At 45.0% G+C, this 10,935-nt stretch overlaps 1 pseudogene; it reads right to left on the bottom strand.

Annotated features, from left to right (window-relative positions):
- Positions 1–1,601: 1,601 nt before the first annotated feature.
- LOC118723082 lies at positions 1,602–2,000 on the bottom strand (annotated as a pseudogene).
- Between the last annotated feature and the right edge of the window lie 8,935 nt (positions 2,001–10,935).

Below are 10,935 nucleotides of genomic sequence, written 5' to 3'. Positions count from 1 at the left end.
TTCATTTGGCTCAAGGTCCTCATCAGCAACGGAACTAATTTTGCATTCTCACTCATTAAGTGAATAAGACGTGGAAAAAGCTGTCTGCTTTTTGAAGTGTAAATTTGCTGCTACAGGCTGTGCAGACCAAAGCGCTTTTGAAGCAGGCAAATGAGATCATCTCTAGGGACATGCGAACCTCACAAAGTTTCGGTCATTCCTGTTGAGGGGACGGGGTGCATGCCTGCACACTCACCAACGTGGACATGTGCATTGGGCTGTGTGGTGTTCCTGGGTGTCAATGACGGACGCTCTGTTGAACCTGGGAGAGAAGTAGGGGCACGGTCTTCATCTTCTCCAGAAGCCAAGAGCCCATGAAATCTAGGTGTTCAGCCTGGCACACGATGGGTGTTCAATGCTTATAGAGACTGAGAAGGAATGACCACGGGTTGGCATGTTAAGCAGGCAGGATTCTCAGCCCTCTGCCAGCCTTGAGAAGAAGCAACAAAGCCTCTGAGCTTTTGGTTCAAAACCTCCTTTAGGCATGGGCTATCTTGCAGGGGTCTTCAAACTACGGCCCGCGGGCCACATGCGGCCCGCAGAGGAGTCTGATCCGGCCCGCCAGGTTTTTTGGGCAGTGAGCGCAGCCGAGGTGTTACAGTAGGAATTAGTAGTTCATATAGTCCGGCCCTCCAGCTCTGAGGGACCGTGATCTGGCCCCCACTTTAAAAAGTTTGAGGACCCCTGGCCGCTATTCCATGGAGACCTCAAGATAAAAGACAAGCACTGCTGGAGCTGGCTGAGGAGCAAGATGTGCTGAGAGAAGAGGAGAGTCTGCAAGGACAGTAGCAACGACATGCTGGAGGAGCAGTAACAGACTCGCTCTATGCTGAGAAACCTCCACTTTGTGGATATCTAGAATGGACGTTCATGGGAGCGACAGAGGAGGGGAGGGAGGGAAGAGAGAGAGGGATGGGGGCGGGGAGGAGGGAGGGAGGGAGGGAGGGAGGAGGGAGGCGAGAGAGGAGCGAGCGAGCGAGAGAGAATATGCAGGAGGGCGGGAGGGAGGGCTTGGGAGGGAGATTTCGAGGCGGCGGGGAGAGCGAGAGCGAGAGAGAGAGCGATAGGCGGGAGGGGGGAGGGGAGAGATAGAAGGAGGGAGCTAGAGAGAGTAGGGAGGCCGTCGAGGGGAGGATGGAGGGGCTGGAGCGTTTCTCCTCCGCTGAGGCCTCGTAGTAGGGACGAGAGAGAGAGCTTCCTCTTTTCTCTCTCGTCTGCTCCTTCTCCTCTTTTCTCCTGACGAAGCTTCCTCCTCCTCCTCCTCCTCCTCTTTCTTCTTCTTCTTCTTCTTATTATTCTTATTATTTTCTCTTCTTATTATGCGGCTTATTAATCCTCATCCGCCTCTCCTCCTTCTCTTCTTTCGCTTTATTGAACTCAGAGCATTCTTTGGATGCAGTTAAAAAACAAATACAATGGGAACTGGAACTGGATCCAGGATGGTGTACCTGGCCCCAGAAGAATTTCCCCCCAAGGTGGATTTATACAAAACGCCAAAGGAAAAGACGAGGTGATCTGGTGCTGAATCCAGGGGTAGCCAGTTGGCAGAGGAGCAGTCAGTGTCATGTCTCTTTCTCATAGGTGCACATACACACTACACTACCATGGGTGAGTGTCAGGAGGAGTTTTCATTAATGAGCTCCCACACAAATTTTGATTCTTGCCCGTCCCATTTCCACATGTGGACAAGTTTGTCTCCATCCATCATCATGGTGGACTTGACCTTCCTGTCACCTGCTACTATTTTGTCAAACTCCACCTCCAGCTTGAAGCTGATCTCCAAGTTCTTAAAGGTGCTTTGTGTTTTTATGGTGATTTATTTCGATGATTGTGGTAGGCTTGGTCATATTGGCCACCTGCCTGGTAGCAAAACCCACACTGATTGACCTCATGTAGTCACAGAAATACTTGCCATCCACTAGATTCCAGGTACCTGCAAAGGCATCTGCCATGGTGAGGCTGGGCTAAGCCTCCAGGGGCTGGTCTCCCATCCCCAAATGTGCGGAAGTGGAGTGGGCAGCCAGTGGTGCCAGGCTAGCCTGCATCAGCATGGATGCCTGGTCTCCCAGTTCCTGCCTCCAGCTGTGAGCTGTTAGGACTGGCTTTCTTTCCTGAGCTCCAGATTCTTAAATGCAACTGTCTGCTTGGTCTACATACTTAATTATATCACAAAATAAAATCATGGGGCTCTCCCCTAAAACACTTCTATTCCCCACTCCTCCTTATTTCATAAACTGCGTCAGCATCTTCCTTCTCACATAAGCCAGAAACCTAAGAGTCATCCTTGATTCACCCTTTTCCTCACCAATGAAATAAAATCTATCAACAGTCATGCCGGTTTTAGAAACAAAATGTATCTTAAATCTTTTTGGACATCTCTCATCTTGACAATAATGACACCAGCCTTTTAACGTGCCTCTCCACCTCTAACTACCGCTTCTCCCCATTCATACTGAGCAGAGAGTAATCTTAAAACACATATGTCATGGGTTGAATTGTGCCTTTACCCCAATTCATATGTTAAAGTCTTAACCCCCAGCAACTCAGAATGTGACCTTATTTGGAAATGGAGTAATTTGCAAGTGTAATTAGTGAAGAGGATGTTATCTGGAGTAGGTAGGGTGGGTGCCTATCCAAGATGATTGGCATCCTTGTAGAAAGAATGTCACGTAGAGAGAAAGAGAGACAGACAGAAGGAAGAAGATGTGAAGACACAGAGGAACACTATAAGAAATGCTAAGATTGCCAGCAAACCTTCAGAAGCTGGATGGAGGCATAAAACAGATTTTCCCTCACAGCTCTCAGAAGGAACCAACCCACTGATATCTCCACCTGAGACTTCTAGCTTCTGGAACTGTGAGACAATAACTTTCTGTTTAAGCCGCTCAGTCTGTGGTTCTTCGTTAAGGCAGTCCTAGCAGACTAATGTAGTGTGGAATCATATCCCTCTATTACTTAAAGCCCAGATGGCTTTTAGTTTTATTTAGATTCAAATTCAAAGCCCTCATCAAGAGTGACAAAACTCTTCGTGATCTGTCCCCCACTCACTGCTCCAGTTTCATCTCCCAGCTCTTCCCTTGTCATCTTCAGCCACATCGGCTACTTTTCTTTTACTCAGTCACAACAACCTCTTTCCCTTTTCATGGTGCCCGCTGCATGTACTTGCCTTCTTCTCCACTGTCTTTACAGGCTAATTCCTTACCCCTCAGATCTTAACTTACATGTCATCCCTCCCACCTCTGCTGTTATTATCTGCCTTTGCCCCCCTTTTTTATTTTATGACTACTTACTTCGGTATGTACTTATTTTATACTCCTGTATACTTTAAAAAAATCTAGACTCTAAGGTCCAGAAAATCATGCCAGTATGGTCCATCAGTGCACTGCCAGTACCTGACATAGTGTCTGGCACAGACTAGGCACTCAGCCTGGCATGCATTGGGTGTTCAATAATTAGTTGTTCAGTGAATGAATATAAGGAAGATGCTTAGAGAAACACCTCTCCCATAGGCGTTTCTCTCTTGATCACACTTGGAAAAAAGATGCTCCTTTCATTGGAAGCATTTGTTGGCTTGTCCCTATGTTGGAAATGATCTCTTCATAGTCTCAATATTATCTCTCTAGAATGAGAGGACCTGATAAAGAATTTTGGTGGAGGAATACTGCAGGAAAAATGGGCAGTGGGTCAGGTCTCTGCCCATTAATTGCACTACAATGTTTATGAATTGTCTTCCAGAAGATCATTGCCTGGGCAAGCCAAAGAGTAAATTGTTATATAGAAATATTCCACGAGCTTAGATTTTGCCAAGTTGAAAAATAGGAAGTTGTGTGGGTGAGTGTGAAGAGACTGTTAACTGTTCACAAAAATCTGTCTTGCTTTCTTCCTGGGCACACAATTAAATTACATTTCCCAGCGTCTCTTACAGCTAGGTGTGGTCATTGACTGCATGCTCTATATGGTACATAGTGGAAGGGAGGGATGCCATTTCCAGACCCAGCCCAATGACAATATCCCTTGTGCACTGTCTACAAGCTTTCCTCCCTGGTCTGTGGGCCTGTCAATGCCCAGAGAAACCATAGAAACCACAGAAGAAAATGCCAAACCACCATCAGCTGGAGTCTCTGATGAAGAAGACTCTCTATAGAGACATGAATTGAGCAGGCATTCCTATTAAGCAGATCATATGAAGCCACTAAAATTTTAGGGTCTCTCTGTAACTGCAGGCTAGCCAACCCTAACAGTATCATGACATTTTCTTTAAGAAGCTGACAGTTATGAGGGCTCAGGAAGTGAAGGAACTTTTAGAATTGACTCAAGCAGGAATGTCTTTTCTCTCATGAGGTAATTGAGCCACTCAGAAAGGGATTTGGAAAGGAACAATATAGCCAAAACTGGTTTGGCTCAATGGATAGAGCATCGGCTTAGGGACCGAAGGGTCCCAGGTTCGATTCCGGTCAAGGGCATGTACCTTGGTTGCGGGCATATCCCCAGGAGGGGGTGTGCAAGAGGCAGCTGATCGATGACTCTCTCTCATCGATGTTTCTAACTCTGTATCTCTCTCCCTTCCTCTCTGTACAAAATCAATAAAATATATTTTTTTAAAAAGAAAGGAACAATATAATAGCTCATTCTTCTAAAGTTTCATGAGCTGAAGGAGATCAAGGAAAAGAGGACATCTTAGAGTTGCCTGCAGAGTTCTCTTGATGATGATTGCCACAAATCCCTGCACACTATGGCACCCCAGATTAGTCCCTTGTCCTTTCTGACTATGACCTATCTTAACAACATCGAAAAGACTTTGAAACCAACAGTGGGAAGACAAAATATGCGAGGTGAGCATTGTGGACTTGGAAGGGATAGAAAAGGGCAAACAAATTCCGACTGACATTTGGATGTTTGATCACCTTCTCATCATTGTATCTGCAAGGAGGGTGGTGATTGTGTCTTATTGATCTCTCCCAGCCTAATGTTTGGTAGATCTTATGTGTTTAATGAATGAGAAATGAGTAAATACATTAGCTTGTCTGAACCTCATGAACCATATGAGGAGATAAGGCTTTATTGCAGACAGTCTCATTTGCCTACTGGCGTCAAAACCATTCCTGTTTCATTTTCCTTCTCCCGGTAGATGGAAAAACACACTTTCTACCCCCCACACAGTTAAGTGGGGTCATTCTCTGGTTCTGGCCAAAGGAATGTAAGTGAAAGTGACAGAGAAGGAAAGGCCTCTCCTGCATTTCTGTGCTTCTATAGCCAGTCCTGAGGTTCTGTGCCGATGCGTGCAGCCTCCGCCAGCCCTGCCTCACTGACTTGTGCTGGGCATGGAGAGTGAGTTAGGCCATTATGTAAGCTATACTCCAGCTTAACCTGGCCTACATGGACTAACACACTGACCCAACAGCAGCATCCCCCTTTTAAGTTTATGTGCCCAGAAGCTCAGATTTTGCCAGTTTTTCTCTGGATGGCCATCAGCCACCAAGGCAGCTAGGTCCCTCAGACCCTCAGGGGTGAAATGGGGGTGGAGTTAGCTCATTATGATAATCTGAATCCTCTGAGCCAGTGATCACCTTACAGGGTATAAGCCAGGTCTGATCAATATAATGTCTAGGGCAGTGGTGGGCAAACTCATTAGTCAACAGAGTCAAATATCAACAGTACAACGATTGAAAATTCTTTGGAGAGCCAAATTTTTTAAACTTAAACTTAAACTTCTTCTAAAGCCACTTCAAAAATAGACTCACCCAGGCCTGGTATTTTATGGAAGAGCTGCACTTAAGGGGCCAAAGAGCCACATGTGGCTCACGAACCGCAGTTTGACGACTATGGATCTAGGGGATTCTGCTGGGGATTGTTTTGGGCAGTTTTCTTTACTTACTAGAGGCTCAGCACGTGAAATTCATGAGAGGGTATGGTCCCTAGGCCTGGCCTGCAATCAGGGCCATCTTCCCCACCCCCACCCCCACCACCCACTCCCAGTGTCCTGTTTGCCATTGGGTAATCCGAGCCTGATGGCTGGAGTAACAAAATGAGAGGTTAGCTGTTCCTGCCCAATCACTGGCCCTCCCTCCCACCAAAAGTCTCCCTCTGTGTGTGTGATGACCTGGCAGGGCAGTGGGGGGAAGGAGGGAACCTTGGCTGGGCACTGCCCATGTCACCTGCTACCCACCTCTAGTTCCCCATTTGCCATTGGGCTATCAGAGCCTGCCAGCCAAGAGCTGGTCAGTGCGCCTTATAGTGACTGGCAAGTGGTCATTCTGGTCATTTCATTTTTAGGGTCAATTTGCATATTACCCTTTTATTATATTACCCTTTTATTATATAGGAAGACAAGAATGCTTCCATTTCTTATATAGGGCCATTGTTTTAGAAGGATGTGAGTCTTGAGCTGCTATAACCATCTGGAGGCCATAAGGGAGAGCTGGCCAACTGGAAAAAAAGAGAAATCTACTTTGTGGTATTTAGCTACAGAGCATCCAAAGAGATTACCTCCATTTTATTGAAGAGGAAAATAAAGCTCAAAGATGAGGTGAAGCATGTATAAATGATTTTTCCAAAGTTTCTTGGCTTGTAAGTAGAAATCAGGTCTTCTAATTCCAAGTCTTTTCTTTATATTGTTCAAGGGACAGCAAATAGATTTTTCTCTCATCTGCCCAACCAATTAATTGAGAATGGCTACCTAGAGAGTTATGTTGAAAAGATGTTAATTTAAGATCAGATACAGCAAGAAAAGGGGTTTTGGTTGATTAATAACTTCAAGGACAAAAGCTAAGGGAGCAGTGCCCTTTCCCCCCCATTACTGTAGTATGTCATGTTATTTCTGGATTAATTTTACTGTGGGAAGAGTCATGTATTAGTTATCAATTTGCTGAGTAACAAATTATCCCAAAATGTAATGGCTAAAATAAAACCCCAACATTTACCATCTCACAGTTTCTGTGGGATATGGGAATATGGGTGTAGATTAGCTGAGTGCTTCTGTCTGAGAATATCTCTGTGGTTGCGATCAAGCTGTCTGCTGGGACTGCAATCTAATCTGTAGTCTTGGCTGGGGAAGGGTAGCCAAGCTTACTCATGGTTAATGGGAGGTTCTGATCCTCATGAACCCTGGGATCGAGGGCTTCAGTTTTCCATTGACTGTATCTCAGTGCTTGTCACCTGTGTCTCTTCATAAGGGAGCCACCCCATGGTGCTTGGCTCTCCAGGTAATGAGTGAGCAAATAAGAGAGGGTAACTAGGAAAGAAGTCATACTTTTGTAATTCAATCTTGGAAGTGACATCCCATCACATATGCAATATTTCATTCATTCGAAGTGGATCAATAAGTCCAGCCCACTCAAGGGGAGGAGATTGCACAAAAGAGTGACTATCAGCAGGCAGCCATTTTAGAGGCTGTCTACCTAGTATAGTGACAAATAAAAATAATGAAATTAGTTTCCTATTACCATTTCTGTAATTGCTGCAGTTAACTACTTTGCCTGGGGGAAAAAAATTTCCCCCTCAAAGCTTTAGTCTTTCTTTGTGGGGTTCAAGCCATAGCATGAACCCATATAATAATGCCTATGTCCCCTTTCAGATCAAGGGGTTAAGCATGTAATAATAATAATAACATTATTATTATTAATATTGATTGTTAATTATAATTAACAATTATATTAGGTAAGAGTCCCACACTGCAGTGAATGCCATTGACATTGGTTTTCCTCTTTTTCTTAAATCCTGGTCACATCACATATGCTTGTTTTGAAATTGAACATGAACAGTGCACTCTCTCTGTCTCTCTTGTCTCCACCCAGGCAGCATATAACTCAGGGCCGCCTTTAAATCTGATCTATCTCTTAGGATTTGCCTGTTGGTGAACAGCCCGAAAAAGAAGAGACGGGAAGCCATTCTCTAGGGCAAGATCTGTTCTGCACAGTTTGGAAGCACCTTAGACAAGAGGCATGTATTCTCGTGAGAGTGAGACTATTTCAGGGATTCGGAAGAAAAGAAAGAATGGAAGGAGAATGGGTTAATGTTAATCAAAGTTGCTGAACAGCCCTGGCGAGTTTACTAGTCTATCAGGGTGGATAAGACGAGAGGACAAAAACTGGACTTTTAATAAAGAGAGGCAGATTAAATTAATCATGGCAAGAAAATGAGCAAGAAATGCTTTGACATTGTTATTTAATAAGAAAAATGTGTAATTAACTGATAAAAATACTTTCTGCAAGAAGCAGGCAGTTAAATAGTTTATAAAGCCAGCCAGGCCAAATCCTCAGCATCCCTGACTGTTAGCAATCAGAATGCTTTTTATATGGTGTCTTTCTTTGGAAACCATCTCACCACAGACATTACCTCATTTGCTTCCCAGCCTAATGAGTGCTTTATGGCTGAGAAATGGTAGAGGGAGCAAGTGATAGGGAGGAGATGAAGAAACTGAGGCACAGAGATGGGGGGTGAGGAGGAGAGAAAGTTACTGTGAGCAGCACTTGGTTATTCTCATCCCTATCCTCCTTCCCCTTAATTGTGTTTCGGGCATTAGCTAATGAATTAAAAAAACACACAAAAAAAACACACAAACAATTGCTGTCTCCTCCAAGGGCTGTGTGAGGAACCGGGCTGTGTGTTAGGGCTGATAGGATCAGTCTTCCGAATGGGAGGTGGGGGTGGAAAGAGATCCTGGCATTTGCCATCTGGTAAGCCTGCCTTTAATCCTCAGTAAAGTAATGGAATGGAGATGAAGGAAAAAAAAAAATCGTAAGAATCAAGAGCATAATGCCACCATGAGCAAGCAGCTGTCTGGATTTTTAAAAGAGCAAATTCCATGAGACAAATTTAATTGCATTTTTAATAGAATTTAAAAAAAAAATCCCCCACAACATTAGTGAGTGAAGGAAATGAAATGGATCCATCCAGAAATCTCGCTTGAGAGATGAATTCAGCAGAGCCGGTTCTAAGCTCTGTCTGTCTCACGGATTGAAACCTAGCTGGAAGGCCCCGGGAGCAGCCGGTGGGCGGCGGGGAGACGGTGGGCAGTGGCATGCTTCTGGCAGGCTCTGAGGTGGGCCGGCATCTACAGAGCATCATTATTAATGACTCGCAGGAGGTGATGAGCAGGCCATTAATTAAATGTGCACATGTGGCCAACTGGGAAATTGGCGGCAAAACCCCAGAGAGGCAGGCACACAACACCCAGGTACTTGTTTTGCAGCCTTTATGATTGGGCCTGAGAGCCGTGGCTTGACTTTGTGTGCCCTCCTCTCTCCCTGCTGCCTAGTTGGGCTTGCACCAGATTATTGTATGGCGCCACAGGGGAAGTGGTGGGGCGGGGAGGGAGGGGTGTGGGGGGTTGGGGAGTGCCTCAGGAGCAGGCTCACAGATTCCCTCACCAAACACCAGCATGTGTACTCTGATGTTCTGTACGAGGAAGTCCACAGAAATTAATATTGATATTAGCAGAGTAATGAAGCAGCTGCAAAGCTGGTTCATAAACGTCTCGCCCCATTTCAAGGCATGTTTACATCGGCAAAGGGGAGAGCAAGCAGGAGATGGAATGGTGCGGAGATGTGCCCTCTGAGTTATCTTCAGGGGAGCCTTTTGTTCCATCTCATCCTTCCTAAGAGAAGCGGAAGTGATTTGACTTCTTAGTATATTCAGGCATTTGAAATGAGGTGGCTTCCCCCAAACCCTACAGAAAGCCATGCTTAAGAATGAAGCTCAAGCATGACACAGCTTTTCTATTCAATCAACATTTTGTTCTCTCCTTAAGAGACCACCCCCCCCCCCCCCCCCCCCCCCCCCCCCCCCCCCCCGTAACTCCACTGGCTTAGCTGGTAGCCTAGTCACAACTGAGTCTTGCATTGCCCCTACTGGGATGTATATCTATTTGAAAATGCTTCTGTTGCCAAGGTAGAAAGAATAGCTCTGGGAGAATGCATGCTCCCTACTTTGCAATATCAAGTATGGTGTGTTCTGAAATGGTAGATTATTTTTTGTATTTTATTTAACTTGAGAACTATTAGTCAAGCCCTTTGTAGAAAGGAAAAGATTTGCAATGGCAAGGGTTACCCTGATCAATCCTATGCCATTCTGAAACTGCCCTGTGGCTGATGAGGTGTTCAGAAAGAGGGATGAAACATCACCCAGCACTATGCCAACAGCAATAACAGGATCTCCAGTATTCAGCGACATGCATTGTCTAATCTAATCCATAACGCAATGCACTGGTGAGAAGTATTATTATAGTCCCTATTAAAAAATAGATCAAGGTAGGAGGAAAGTTATCAGTGTGTGAAGTAAACCAAGAGCAAAGCTTTGAGAAGGTAGAACTGCCCTGAGTCTCAAGCCCATTGTTCCAGTATCAGGACCATCATCTAACCTTGATCTACAGTTACTTTGGTGGGGGATTTAATGCCTAGAATAATGAATCTAGAGTCTGAGGCCAAGATAGTGACATGTTAGCCTTTCATTACTTATTTAATATTTCTTTGGAGAAGTTGAAGGATAAGCAGAGATGAAGGTCTTCTAGTAGCAGCACTTGCCTCTTTTATATTCTCAAATTATTCAGCTCTGGCCCCAGTTCATGGGTATCAACCACTGAGCCATACCAGCTGGTCAAGCATGCCCATTTTTAAGTATAATTTCTCACCTCTGGGACCTTCTGGATCATTTGTTATAATGATATACAGCACGTCTCCTTAGAGGACTTCTGATAGACTTTTTCCATATCATTACATATCCAGAGATTTTTTTTAGGTCCAAGTGTTATTTTTGAACCTTTTATAGATTGATACCACAATTACTACCCTGCTGGCCCTGCCAGAGTCATCCACTAACCTCTGACTGGGATGGCAGGAAGTAGGCATTCTGGGATTGAACTGAGTGAACAAACAACTTCAGCTCAGGACAAAGACTCTC

This window comes from Pipistrellus kuhlii, unplaced genomic scaffold (genome assembly GCF_014108245.1).
Source record: "Pipistrellus kuhlii isolate mPipKuh1 unplaced genomic scaffold, mPipKuh1.p scaffold_m20_p_2, whole genome shotgun sequence".
In the NCBI taxonomy this organism is placed as follows: Eukaryota; Metazoa; Chordata; class Mammalia; order Chiroptera; family Vespertilionidae; genus Pipistrellus; species Pipistrellus kuhlii.
This window is presented reverse-complemented; position numbering and strand designations above follow the sequence as displayed.